The sequence below is a fragment of the Numenius arquata genome, chromosome 15, assembly GCF_964106895.1.
Source record: "Numenius arquata chromosome 15, bNumArq3.hap1.1, whole genome shotgun sequence".
Lineage (NCBI taxonomy): Eukaryota > Metazoa > Chordata > Aves > Charadriiformes > Scolopacidae > Numenius > Numenius arquata.
This window is the reverse complement of record NC_133590.1, coordinates 8,346,361-8,358,243: the sequence shown is the minus strand read 5'-3', so window position 1 is coordinate 8,358,243 and position 11,883 is coordinate 8,346,361.

The window sequence follows — 11,883 nt, the reverse complement described above, 5'->3', positions numbered from 1 at the left end:
CAGAGCATTTTACAGTGGACAGTATCTTGCTTACAGGATGGAGAATGTGTACTACCAAGCTGGCACGCATAACAAATTTGACAATAGATATTAACCACCTGGCCATACCACTGAAAGAATCTGTTTTAAGAAGTTGTGTAAATAAACTTTGATAGTTTGCATAATAACATGTTCTTATCATCTCTGAAGCTGATGAGTTCAAACAGCAGGACATGGGAGATTAGCAACATGAGCCTTCCTTTGGAAGTGAGATTCAAATTCATCTGTTCTTTGAACAGACTTGAACATTTTTTGCCACCATGAGAAACTCTCATAGACACATTATAGACTTTTTTTTTTTTTAAGTTTTACATATTATTTTGTATGGTAAATGGTACCTGCAGGCTTAATTCAGGGCTTTTAACTCCTTTTTCACATTGCAGGTTTTCATTAAGAATGCAGAAAATGCAATGCAACCTTTCAAATATCAGGCTAAGAAAATAGGAAATGCTTTTTATGACAGGGCTATTTAAATATAATCACATATCTGTCATCATACAGGCCTGCTTACAACAGGGTGCCAGTTCTCCTGGAGACAGGGTGATCTGCAGTCAAAGGTTTTAAATAAGTAAGAGTGTAGGATTTTTAAAAAGCCTACAATGGACATCTAAGAAAAAAATCCATAATTTTCATCATTTAATTCTATTAAAGCAGCACTCAGCAACCCCAAGTTAGGGTTAGAGCCCCGCTGTGCTGGGCACATGAAAAAATTAGCGTGTGCCTATGCAGCTACGTGTTTATTTATGGGCAGATCTCTACTACAGTGACTAAGCTCTCTGCTGTCAGCTGCAACACGCCTGGATGATGAAGCACGTACATAGTTTTGAAAAAACTGGGAGACAAGAAGTAGATTCTACAAGCATCATGTCTTTCAAAACAAATCTTTTGCAGAATTTGTCTTCTAGGATATTTGGTCACAGAGACTATGTCTATAGTAGCAAATTAAGGCTTTCCTTGGCACTGGGAGGACCTGGGCATGGAACAGCAGATATGCTATTGGAGTCGCTGCTTGTCAGCTGCCTGGTCCCACCAACAACTCAACCCTACCTTGGAAATTTTGAGAGCGGTGGTACTTGTAGGCATCAGGAGTGCCAAGGTCTACTCTAACTGCTTGCTCTTGCTTACCGTTTTGATCTGAAGCATCTCATTTTATTTTATTGCACTCCCTCTGCGTGTAATGTCCAGCTCCTGCTTCTTAGTTTATTCTCAGATCGTTGGTTCTTCTGGGCAGTTCCTGCTACGTGCAGTCCTTTGCTTGTCATGGCTGGGCTGGGGCATCTGGGCTCTGGTGCAGCACCTCTATGTCTGCCACGTACAGTTCATCAGGCATGCTATTTTTTTCTCTGGGGAAACGATGACACTTAAAAACGATTTTTCTTTCTCAGTAGGAAAAATAATATGAAAATTCTGATTTAGAAGTGATTTTGTAAGTTAAAACTGAGAACAACCCCCCAAAAACCAAAAGATATTTTCAACTGAAGTCACACAGCTAAATATTCCAGGGGTGGGGGGAGAGATAAAGTATTCTAGAAATCTGGCTCGAATACTTGGTTTACGTTCTTCTAACTGAAAAAAAAGCAGAAATTGTCAGGTTTGCATAGAAATTTGCATTTGATGAAACAATAAGCAGAAAAGCTTGCCAAAAATATTAGTAAGCCAGTACCAGCAAGAGCAACACTTAATTATGGTCTAGGGGATTAGGACACTGACATATAATCACAGAGAGCTGAGTACTCTCAACTCCCACTGCCATAACAGACAAGACTCCACTTCTGCTCTGTTGTGTTTTATGACAGTTTTGGTTATGCAGCCTTACATTCTTGACTAAAATATTAATTGTATTAGCTATAGGTTGTTTTTTTTTAATCTCAAAAGACACGTGTGACTCTCTTAGGACTGTAAAACAAAGAAACCAAAGTTAGGGAATCTGTAAAAAAAATAATTAGGTTTCTAAGATAATATCCTAAATTTTTTGCTGAATTTTATTGGTCTTAGATACTTATTTCCCATTGTTAAATCATGTACAAGGTGTACACTTCAAGTTGCTCCATTTTCCAGAGAAGGGAAAACAGTATATTGTTCCTTCCTGTATTTTCCTTAGACACTGTATTATATTAAAAGGAAAATCAACTGGAGAAAGGTGTGAAAGAGTTAAAAAGGCAGCTTTTAGTGAAAAGCTATGCTCAGGATCCCACGCATGCTGGAATGAGGATTTGCAAGTTAGTTCTAATAAAAGATGAGAAAATAAGGTTAGAATATCAGACAGGAATTCTTCGGGATTAAAGGTAAAAACAAACCAGGCCAGGCCAGAAGATTTGTGTACAATTGCAGAAGTTCCCCAAGAAAAGGCTTCCTGCCCATCTGTCTGCCTGGGTATTCACACCACACCTGGACTGCTCCTGGACTCCTCACTGACCCTGAGGTCTCACACAGCTCCATCTCAGGGCAAGGCCTCCCACCTTCTGCAGTGGAGCAGGAGACATCGGTCCTGGCAGACCTCTGGTCGCAGTTACAAATGCTTTTCGTTACCTCTTGCGTGTAGCTGTGCGATACTGAAGATGAATCATCACTGTTTCATGAACTACAGCAAATTCATGGCACAGCAGAGTGTCCCAAAGCAAATGAGAGGTCGTTACATGTCTCCCTCCTCTACTGAGATGGCCTTCCCATGGAAGAGTGCCATCTAACCGGCATTAACAGGACTTAGACCACTGCCTTTCCTCAGAAGAAACTACTCACAGTAGTTTACAGTCAAAACAGCCAAGAGCCTCCCCTTGGCAGAGGGACCTGACAGCTTCTTAGGAGGATCCATGTCATCCTGGGCCACTTTGCAGGAGCAGCAGTAGCATGTGTCCCCCAAAAGATATGGGACTGATGGGAAGCAGCTTCTGATGCTGAGTGTGGGGAAGTAGGGAGAGAACATCTTACACAGAAGAATAGACCTGCGGCTGAGGAGACTGAATCCTTCTGCTCAAAATATCAAGTAAAATCCATAAAATTTTTCATGATCTTCCAGATGCTCAGTGCCAAACATAAAAAAGACAGGTAGATGCTGGGAAAGATGATCGATCAGTCATACAAATCTTCATATAAGGGTAACAACCAGCAGTTCAGGAGACATCCTTTTGGCTTGTCCAAAGCCATGGAGTCAAATTCTATGGGAAATAAACACAGCCACAAAGCTCACCTTCCTACAGATGCTCCAAATGTGCCCTTTGCAACTGCCCACAACAGGCAGGCCCATCCCTTCACTCACGTGTGTGTAGGATCTGTTGTATTTTGGTGGAAGACTGAGATACCACAGTGCAGGATCAAACCCTGTGTCCGATGCTCTCTTGTTTTGTATCCATTCCAATCAATTGTCTCTTTATCCACTAGAACAAACTAAAAAAGCCAATAAATACTGTGAAGACAGATGCATCTCTAGCCAGCTTCAACATTTTTTTAGCATGTGATCAAACATCCCTATAAAAAACATGATAAAATCTTTGGACCCTTTAGGACTTGAACCTGATGAGACGTCCAGCTCAGCTGAACTCCATGTGCCCTTCCGGAATTCCTGGACTAAGGACATAATCCCCCCAGTTCAGGAAGGTTTTTTTAATTTATTTGCTTGCACATTGCTGAAACTTCAGTGGGACAAGCAACGGGATATTCCTTGCAAGAGCAAGACACTGGAATGATGGAAGGAGAACTTCAAATTTTGTAGAAACCATTTATTTTATTTTTCTGGCTTCTGAATCTATTTTAAAAGCTGTTTTGCTAAGATTAAACACTGCTAGGGAAATAAACTTGTCATACCAACTGTTATTATCATTTCTATTACCATAGTGTCTGGGAGTTCTCAGTAAAAACTCCATGGCATTAGATGTTGCGTAAACACAGAGGGAGAAGAAAGTCCCGTATCCACCGAGAGTTTACACCCCATGTACAACACCAGGCAACAAACGATACAGCGCAGCCAACAGAGAGTCTAACAGGGAACAATGAGATACTGTTGGTTTAAGGGTTAGTGATCTTAGTCCAGCAGAGCCTAAATGTTGACAATTTTTCAGTGTTGTAAGAAAGGCTTTGCCAGCGTTGATGAGGAAATCCTTTTGAAAATTAAGGGAAGCCTCAGAGGTACTTTTTGCAATGTTTGCAAGATCAGTAGTGGATAATAGTGAAAAAGATGAAAAAATCAGAGGCAAGAGTTGGTATCTTGAAAATTAATAAAACCTCACAGATAGGATATGACTATGCTGTGAATGGCATATTGAAATATGCGGAGGTGCAGCATATGCTCGATACAAGCAAGTGGGAAGAGCTGGCAGTTGGATTCAAGAAAGTAACGTTTCAGTCATCACCCTTCGGGCTACAAAACCAACACTTGACAAAGTTGCATTTTGGATAGGTAAGAGCAGGACAAGATTCCGTTAACTAACATGACGTGCTGTAGCAATTGAGACTGAAATTGAGGCTGAAAACCTCGAAAATATTTTCAGTCTAGAGAGAGAGAAGACCAAAGATGGAAAAAAAAAAGTGCAAAAATTCAGATACTGTCCAAATGCAAGGACCTAGTGAGATGCCATAATCTGAATGAATGCTGAAGTTCTAAGGCTTGTCTGTGAGCAGCAGGATTGCTTGATAAAGGAATGAAGCAACATGAAGGAATAGTGAAGAGATGATCGGGAGTTTTCAGCTCTATTAAATTGTATAAAGTCAAGGGAAGATAAAGGATGAAGCTTAAGTTTGATAGAAAGAGACCATTCTGAAGGAGAGAGGTGGGACTCTCTGACCCCTCAGCACAGGTGGCTGCTGAACTTTGTACCTTCTGGAGACAAAGTGTGCAATGGGAAGAGGGAAGGAAGAGTGGCAGTCCAGGGGAATTCCCACCAAAAGCTGGAGATGGGGAAGAGGAAGACTATTCAGCCAAGGACATAATGAAGGAGCCGCTTCCAAAGTACGCCAAGAGCTAGAATAAAGGGAAGTACTGAAACAAAGTGAACATTTCAAAACTAAAACACTGGTTGTGTATTTTGAAGGCAACTGGCAGGCCAACAAGACGGAAGAGATTTGGCTAGCAATAGATCACTGGAAACCTTGCTGAGAGCAATTTCAGTGATCAGCATGAGGACAGCCAAATTAGTGGGATGCAATATAGAAGTGAAACAGAGGAAGCAGGAGCTCCTGCTAATAGCACGTTTCATGAGTGTAAAAATAAAAAGGGAAGGGATGTATAGGTTAGGAATATTTTTTTTTTCCAAAATGAGAGAAACTAAATTCTCTTTTGTGAGTGAAAAGAGCTACAAGTGGACCGTCAATGGGCTGCAAGCTTTGGGAGAACCAATTAGAGAGATGAAGGTAGACTGAAAAGGATCAAGTGATTAGGAAGTAACTCAGCAGAGATTAATGAGAGGAGTGCAGCAATGTAAGCATAAATGCATCTATTTGCTGCCTGGAAGAAATGTATAAACTCCACTGTCCGGTTAGAAGCAGGAAAATTTATTCCACCAAAGGGTTCAGCCTTCATGTGGTTTCTATCATAGAGTCAAGATTACTTCTGAATCTTGAGTCTTTTCCCAAATTGAGGAGAATTCAGTAGACTTTAATGCTGATATGTACTGTTGAAGTGCCCTGCTGGAACATAATCCTAGTGGATTTTCCTCACTAATTTCCTTGGCTGAGAAAAAAATGGATAGGATATATCATTGCTTACACTAGTCCTCATATTGCTAAACTGACAGGTCAGAATTGCTTCAGAATAACTTGAATACTTGTTTTCTGAAACTTTCTTTACTTGACTGTAAGCATTTCTCAGCTTAAAATATACAACTTTTCTAGGCTGATAGCATAAGCTTATTGGGATTTTTTGCAAAGAGCAAATTAGCTCTTCCCCAGGACTGCTTTAAACGTAAATACGGATTTCCTTCAAGACTGTGAGAAGCTTCAACACGGATTAAATCCAAAAGAATCCTGATCATTTTTGGCTTGTTGCTGTATGAGGTACTCCACAAGCTTTCTGCACGTCAGGAGAAGATGGAAAACAATTGCTGTGACAGGTTCATCTGAGCTAGACTGTTCTTGGAAAACACATGTACGCCTGCTGTCAGATGCCTATAATGAGGTAGACCAAAACTGTGATGTGTGGAGTCCCAGAGGCATTACTGTGATTAGGCCACCAGAGTATGTGAAAGCAGGAGAGACCCTGTACCAAGCACATAAGAAAAATATATAATCATCTTGTGATTATAGGGGATGTACTTACATAGACCAGAAGCAGGACACAAAGTTGCTGAGGCTCTCTACCCAGTAACATTTCAAAATTGTATTTTTTAAAATCAGCAAGCGTCCTGTATATTAGAAAAAAGACATGCTTAAACTTCTATATAAAATATACCATCCGTCCTACTTCACTTCTCTGGGTAAAATTCTGTATTTTTCCTGTGTTTCATGTACTTCCACGTAATTTAAGTCTACTGTAAAGAGAGTCGTTCTGTTCAGCATCCTCAAGTAAATAAAAAAATTTAATCCTCTGCTAGTTTAAATTCATAACTAAACCTGTTACGATTCAGTAAATGTTTCATTTTACACTCAGCAGTGAATTTGGAAGGCAAATTTTGTCACTTTTTACTAGGCACTCCATTTCTGAGTGTCCCAGTACATCCTCTGCACTTTCCATGTACGGTCTAAGAAGTTCTACCACACGCACCTCCTTTGATTTGAGCCTGCAACAACAACAGCACTTTATAGCACTTCCACTGCTAAGAGCATGGCAAAAATGCTAATTAAATCCATCTTCTTCACTCAACCGCATAAAAGAGAGAAAAATTTACATGACGGGCTTCTCAGTAGCCCCCAGCAAATTTCTTTCAGATTCAACTGCCATTTGGGCACCGATGCTCCTACGCGCTCCTTGGTGCATTTCAATTTGATGTTCTCCTCTGTGATTCCATTTGCTGGATGCATTAAGATTCCGAAAAACAGTTGCGTCTCTCATTCTTAGCGAATCTCTGTATTTTAGTATCAATCCCACATAACAGCCTGGAAAACATCACCGCTTCAGTCAAGTCCTGTGTGTGTCTGTGCATAAGGAGAGGGGTGGAAAGTGCTGAGGTCTTGATGCAAGGGCTGCTCTCGCTTGCTGATGACCATTAAACCACTGATTCTGCTTTTCTGCTGTTCTTAGGAGCTCTGAGCACTGTAAACCCACATACTCTGCTTAAGGGAATGCCTGAGATAGGAAATATATGGAGAGATTTAACAAAAAGTTACAACTTGCTAATGCTTTTCCAAAAAATGAAAGAAACACCACGTGCTGCTGTAGCAACGCTTTAGAAAGCTACTCTTTTACACTTGAAGGCTGAAATCCTCACCTCTGCTTTGATTTCTGTGCTTAAGGAAGAGGGCAAAGGAGAACAAACTGGCTCCAAAAAGCCCAGTTGCAGCCAGGGTAGAATTTTGCTACACACAGCGGCACATAAAACAGCCATCAGGTATTGTTTTCAGTTTCTGGTGGGGTTGTGTGTACGAAATACCAGGGTGACAGATAAAGATAAAGAAAAGATAAAATTCAGATGAGGCAGAAGGGTCATGATTTTGAACAGCTACAGGAAACTACTTCAGATGGGAAGGACAGGGCAGGGAGCAAAGCCTTTTAAAGCCCCATCTATCCAATCTCCAGATAAGTTCCTCTTGGCAGGAGATTGCAGAATCCCTTGCAATAACAAGAAAATATCTTGGCCCCATTAGCGAAATTCAAATGAAAGGCTCCTTTCCCTTGCTTTTAGAAACAACCTAATTAATTGTTTCCTAGAGTAGCGACTTTGCAACCATAGAACTCTCTACCGGGCAGTGCCTCCCTGGGTTCTGGCAACGTGCACAAGCCCAGCTCAGTCACACAAATGCCACTATACACACAGGCATCTATAAGTTTGCACATAGAATGTGCAAGTCTGTGTATGTACAGGCTTATTGTTTTAAGAATACTTAGATAAAAGTTGGGGGTGAGCTGGGCTTGGCAGAAGCTTTAGATGCACTTTATGAAAAAACTAGAAATTGCAAATAAATTTGTCTGAATGTCAAATTCAGACTTATGGCATCAGGCTAAGATATAAGACTTATGGCATCAGGCTAAGAATATATTTAATCTGGATGGAAATCAAAGAAAGTTAGCTGAGTTTTATAAGCAGTATGTGTAACTTCTTTAAATATTTGAATGGATGAATAGCCATCAGGAATAATCTTTAGCAAGGGGAAAAAAATTCAACAGAGCTACACTTACTATTGCTGGGGCTCACCTATAGTACAACGAGCAACACAAACACAGGATTATCTTCGTTAGGTATGTTGGTATCAGTCCTCAGTTGTACTGGTGCACACGAGAAGCTGGTGTTAGCACTCTGTATCCGTATGTTCTTAGTCCAAGCTGCAAAAGTGTTAGCCAAGTAAGACAATTATAACAAAACAATTATATTTTTTTTAGAAGCTGCTGTTAAAATATGGTTCAACCGCAATTATTAAACAGGCACCCACACACTGCAAGCTGAGGCACAGTTTAGCTACAGTAACACAGCTACAAACAGTGGAGCTCAATGCAGTGAGATCTGCTCCAGCAGCTAAATCTGCTCTGGTGTCTCTGCAATAAACTGAAGGATACAAAACAGTCGGTCTATGACTCATGCAATACACCATTTCTCATCCCTCTTATGTGCAGAAATGGAATAAAACCAGATCTCTTGTTTTCAGACCACCGCTTAACACTGAAGCTGGGGAGTCCCCATGGCCGCAGTGTTTTACCCACCCTCGTGTGGCTGAACGGCCACTGACACCCACGACTGCAGAGCCCCGTGGGAAAGGGACTGGGAAATGAATAGTACTTGTCAATTAAAGGATTTTAATCAAGCTGTAACCCCTTACGGCAGACGCATTTAATAACTTCCACATCTATGTTCACGTAAAAATTGACAGACAAACCCAGCCTTGAAAGAAAAGATAAATTTTTTAATGTTTATTTTTCAATGAAAAAGCTTTACAAGGAGAAAGATGTTTCACAGGAGAAAGTGTACATTCTTTAATCACTGTTTATTTGTTGAATTGATATCCGAGGCTGACATTTCCTCTACAGTGTATTTATTTGTTCTCATAATATTACAGGACATTTACCTTTTATTTAAAAAGGATCATAATCCATGAATATTGTTAAGAATGCTATTAGGCAATGCTGTATGTGAAGAATTTACACAATCTACATCGGCTGTAGATGAAGTGCCTTCAGTTTTAGTTCTTCACATATTTTGTAGCAACAAACATAAAACACGTCTTTTAAATATTCAGATATCTGAAAGGCATTGTATCAAATGCAATGGAAAAAGAGAGGTTTAGTATCTCAAAGAGCAGACAAAAATATTCCAATATCCACAAAGCAACACTGAATTTCTCAAGAAAGAAAAAAAAAATCCACGTCTTTCCCCTTAAACCATATGGAGACATTTATTCAGGTGTTAAGTGCTCAAATGTGACTTTCTTCACTAGTATTACACTGCTGGGATTTTTAGACATCCCAGCATCAGACACTAAATGAAGTTATAAGGTGACAGAACCTGACCCCTCCTACAGCCTCTACACACAACCTTCTGCCATTTAAAGAATCTTTGTTGATCCGTAGAACAGGAGGAAAACAAAACCCAAAACAAAGACCAACCTTTCACCTCTCAAATACCAAGCACCATCACCCTTGCCCTTTTAGATCAATGAAAGTTTTGCCTTCTGTCTCACTCATATCACAATTTCAACAAGGTGTCTGAAATCTCCTTGTCAAGTTTGTTCTGAATTGTAGAAAAGAGGTAACTATTTTCACAACACTGAGAAAAAAAACATTTTAAAGTACTTGGTAAGGAGTGTAGCTTGAACAAAAAGCACCTTAGTTTCGACATAATTCAAAAACATAGAGGAGAAGAAAAACTCTTCACAGTTTCAGAATTAGTAGAGAACTAAAAAACCCTTGCCAACCAGGAAGAACAAATACCTTATTTCAATCACTCAACCTTATTTCAAGCACTCCAGCATTTCTGTAAAGATACACTTTCAAGTATTGTTATGGAAGGCACTGATTTTTTCCCTTCAGCCATCACAACACAATGAAAAATGCAGAATTTCTGTCCCATTGGGCTGAACTCCTGGCCCTAAAGATATTTGCCGCTAACCTTGGTGCACCTGGTTTTCACCCAGTTGCAGTTTTACAACTACCTTATTTTCTTTATTGATTTCTTTATAAAACCCCACAGATCCATCACAGGTTTTAACGATGCAATGATTAATGGTATATTAATGGTACTGATTTACAGAAGAGAATGTATTAATTGCACTAATTCTCCTTTAAAAGTGAAACTGGATAGCTTTGAAGTTAAACATTCAAAATATAAAACACTTAGCAATTCCGTTCCTCCACTTTACTATCAACTCCAAATTTTTAAAATCTGGAAGCCAGTTACCTGATCCAGGCGACTCTTAGTACAGATTCCTTGAATGGATGGTTCAAAACCAGGTAGTTGAGTTTAGTCAAAAGCTTGAAAAACAAGTTCTTATTTTTAAAAAACACGAATGTAAAATCAAATTGCGAATCATTATCATGCCTTCTATGAAGTCTGACAATGGCCAGATGAGTTGAGTTTCTAAATACTTTGCCAAAAAGGGGGAAAACACAGTGTGGAATATTGTTCTTCTGAGGCATGTTCAGTACAGAGCATTAAATTAAGGCAGACTTATGAGCAGATTTTTACAAGTGGGATTTCTTTAGCTCAAAATTATTTCAAAGGAATTAGGCAAAACTTGAAAAATACTTGCAATTCTTTTGCTTAGCCCTAAGGCCTGCAATTGGACAAAGAGTTCTCTGGTACGCTTGAAAGCAATGGACCAACAAAGAGGTACACTCAGCAGCAAGTAATTATAGCTGCACAAACACTCCTCAACTTATATCCCAGGTTTCTAGTTCTGCAGCTGCGACAAAAATGTGTAACCCTCTGAAAATAATTAAGCACAGTCTGCAACAAGGTAGCAAACCGGGGTATCTTTCAAATCACCTAATAGCCAAAGTATTTCATTTACAGTATCAAAGTTTCCTGAAACTAAGAGCCATCAAAATCCCTGTATAGACTACTCAAGATTGATGGGAGGTTCTCGGAGACCTAGAAAGACCTTCAGGACCTCACTGGAGAGGGCCAGAGGTAAAGGTAAAAATTTTGATGGTAGCTGCATCAGTGTAAAGCTTGATGAAGTTGACCTGAGGACATTATGTGATTCTAATGCTACCTAGAACCATGGCAGAAGGTCCAGATAGGTCCTAGATTCCAGTAATTATTACCAGGTTATCTTAAGATAAAGAACAGTAATGAATCAATTAATTGAAGGTTTTTGCAGGAATAGTAAGGGGAAAATTCTCACTTTCTTTATGGAGCAAGACCTTACAGGCTGTAAAGAGAAGTAGACCTAGGAAGCAGGAAACCCCAGAAAGTCAGTCTGCGCTAGGTCTGTGCATTTTGAGGAATAGAGTCGTGGTGTAACTCATCCTGAAATCCTCACCTCATTTCATAGAATCATAGAATGGTTTGGGTTGGAAGAGACCTTAAAGTCTAGCCCCAACTCCCCTGCCATGGGCAAGGACATGTCCCACCAGATCAGGTTGCTCAAAGCCCCATCCAGCCTGGTCTTGAACACCTCCAGGGATGGGGCAGCCACAGCTTCTCTGGGCAACCTGTTCCAGTGTCTCACCACCCTCATGGTAAAGAATTTCTTCCTGATATCTAATCTAAATCTCCCTTCTTTCAGTTTAAAACTGTTATCCTTTGTCCTATTGCTCCACTCCCT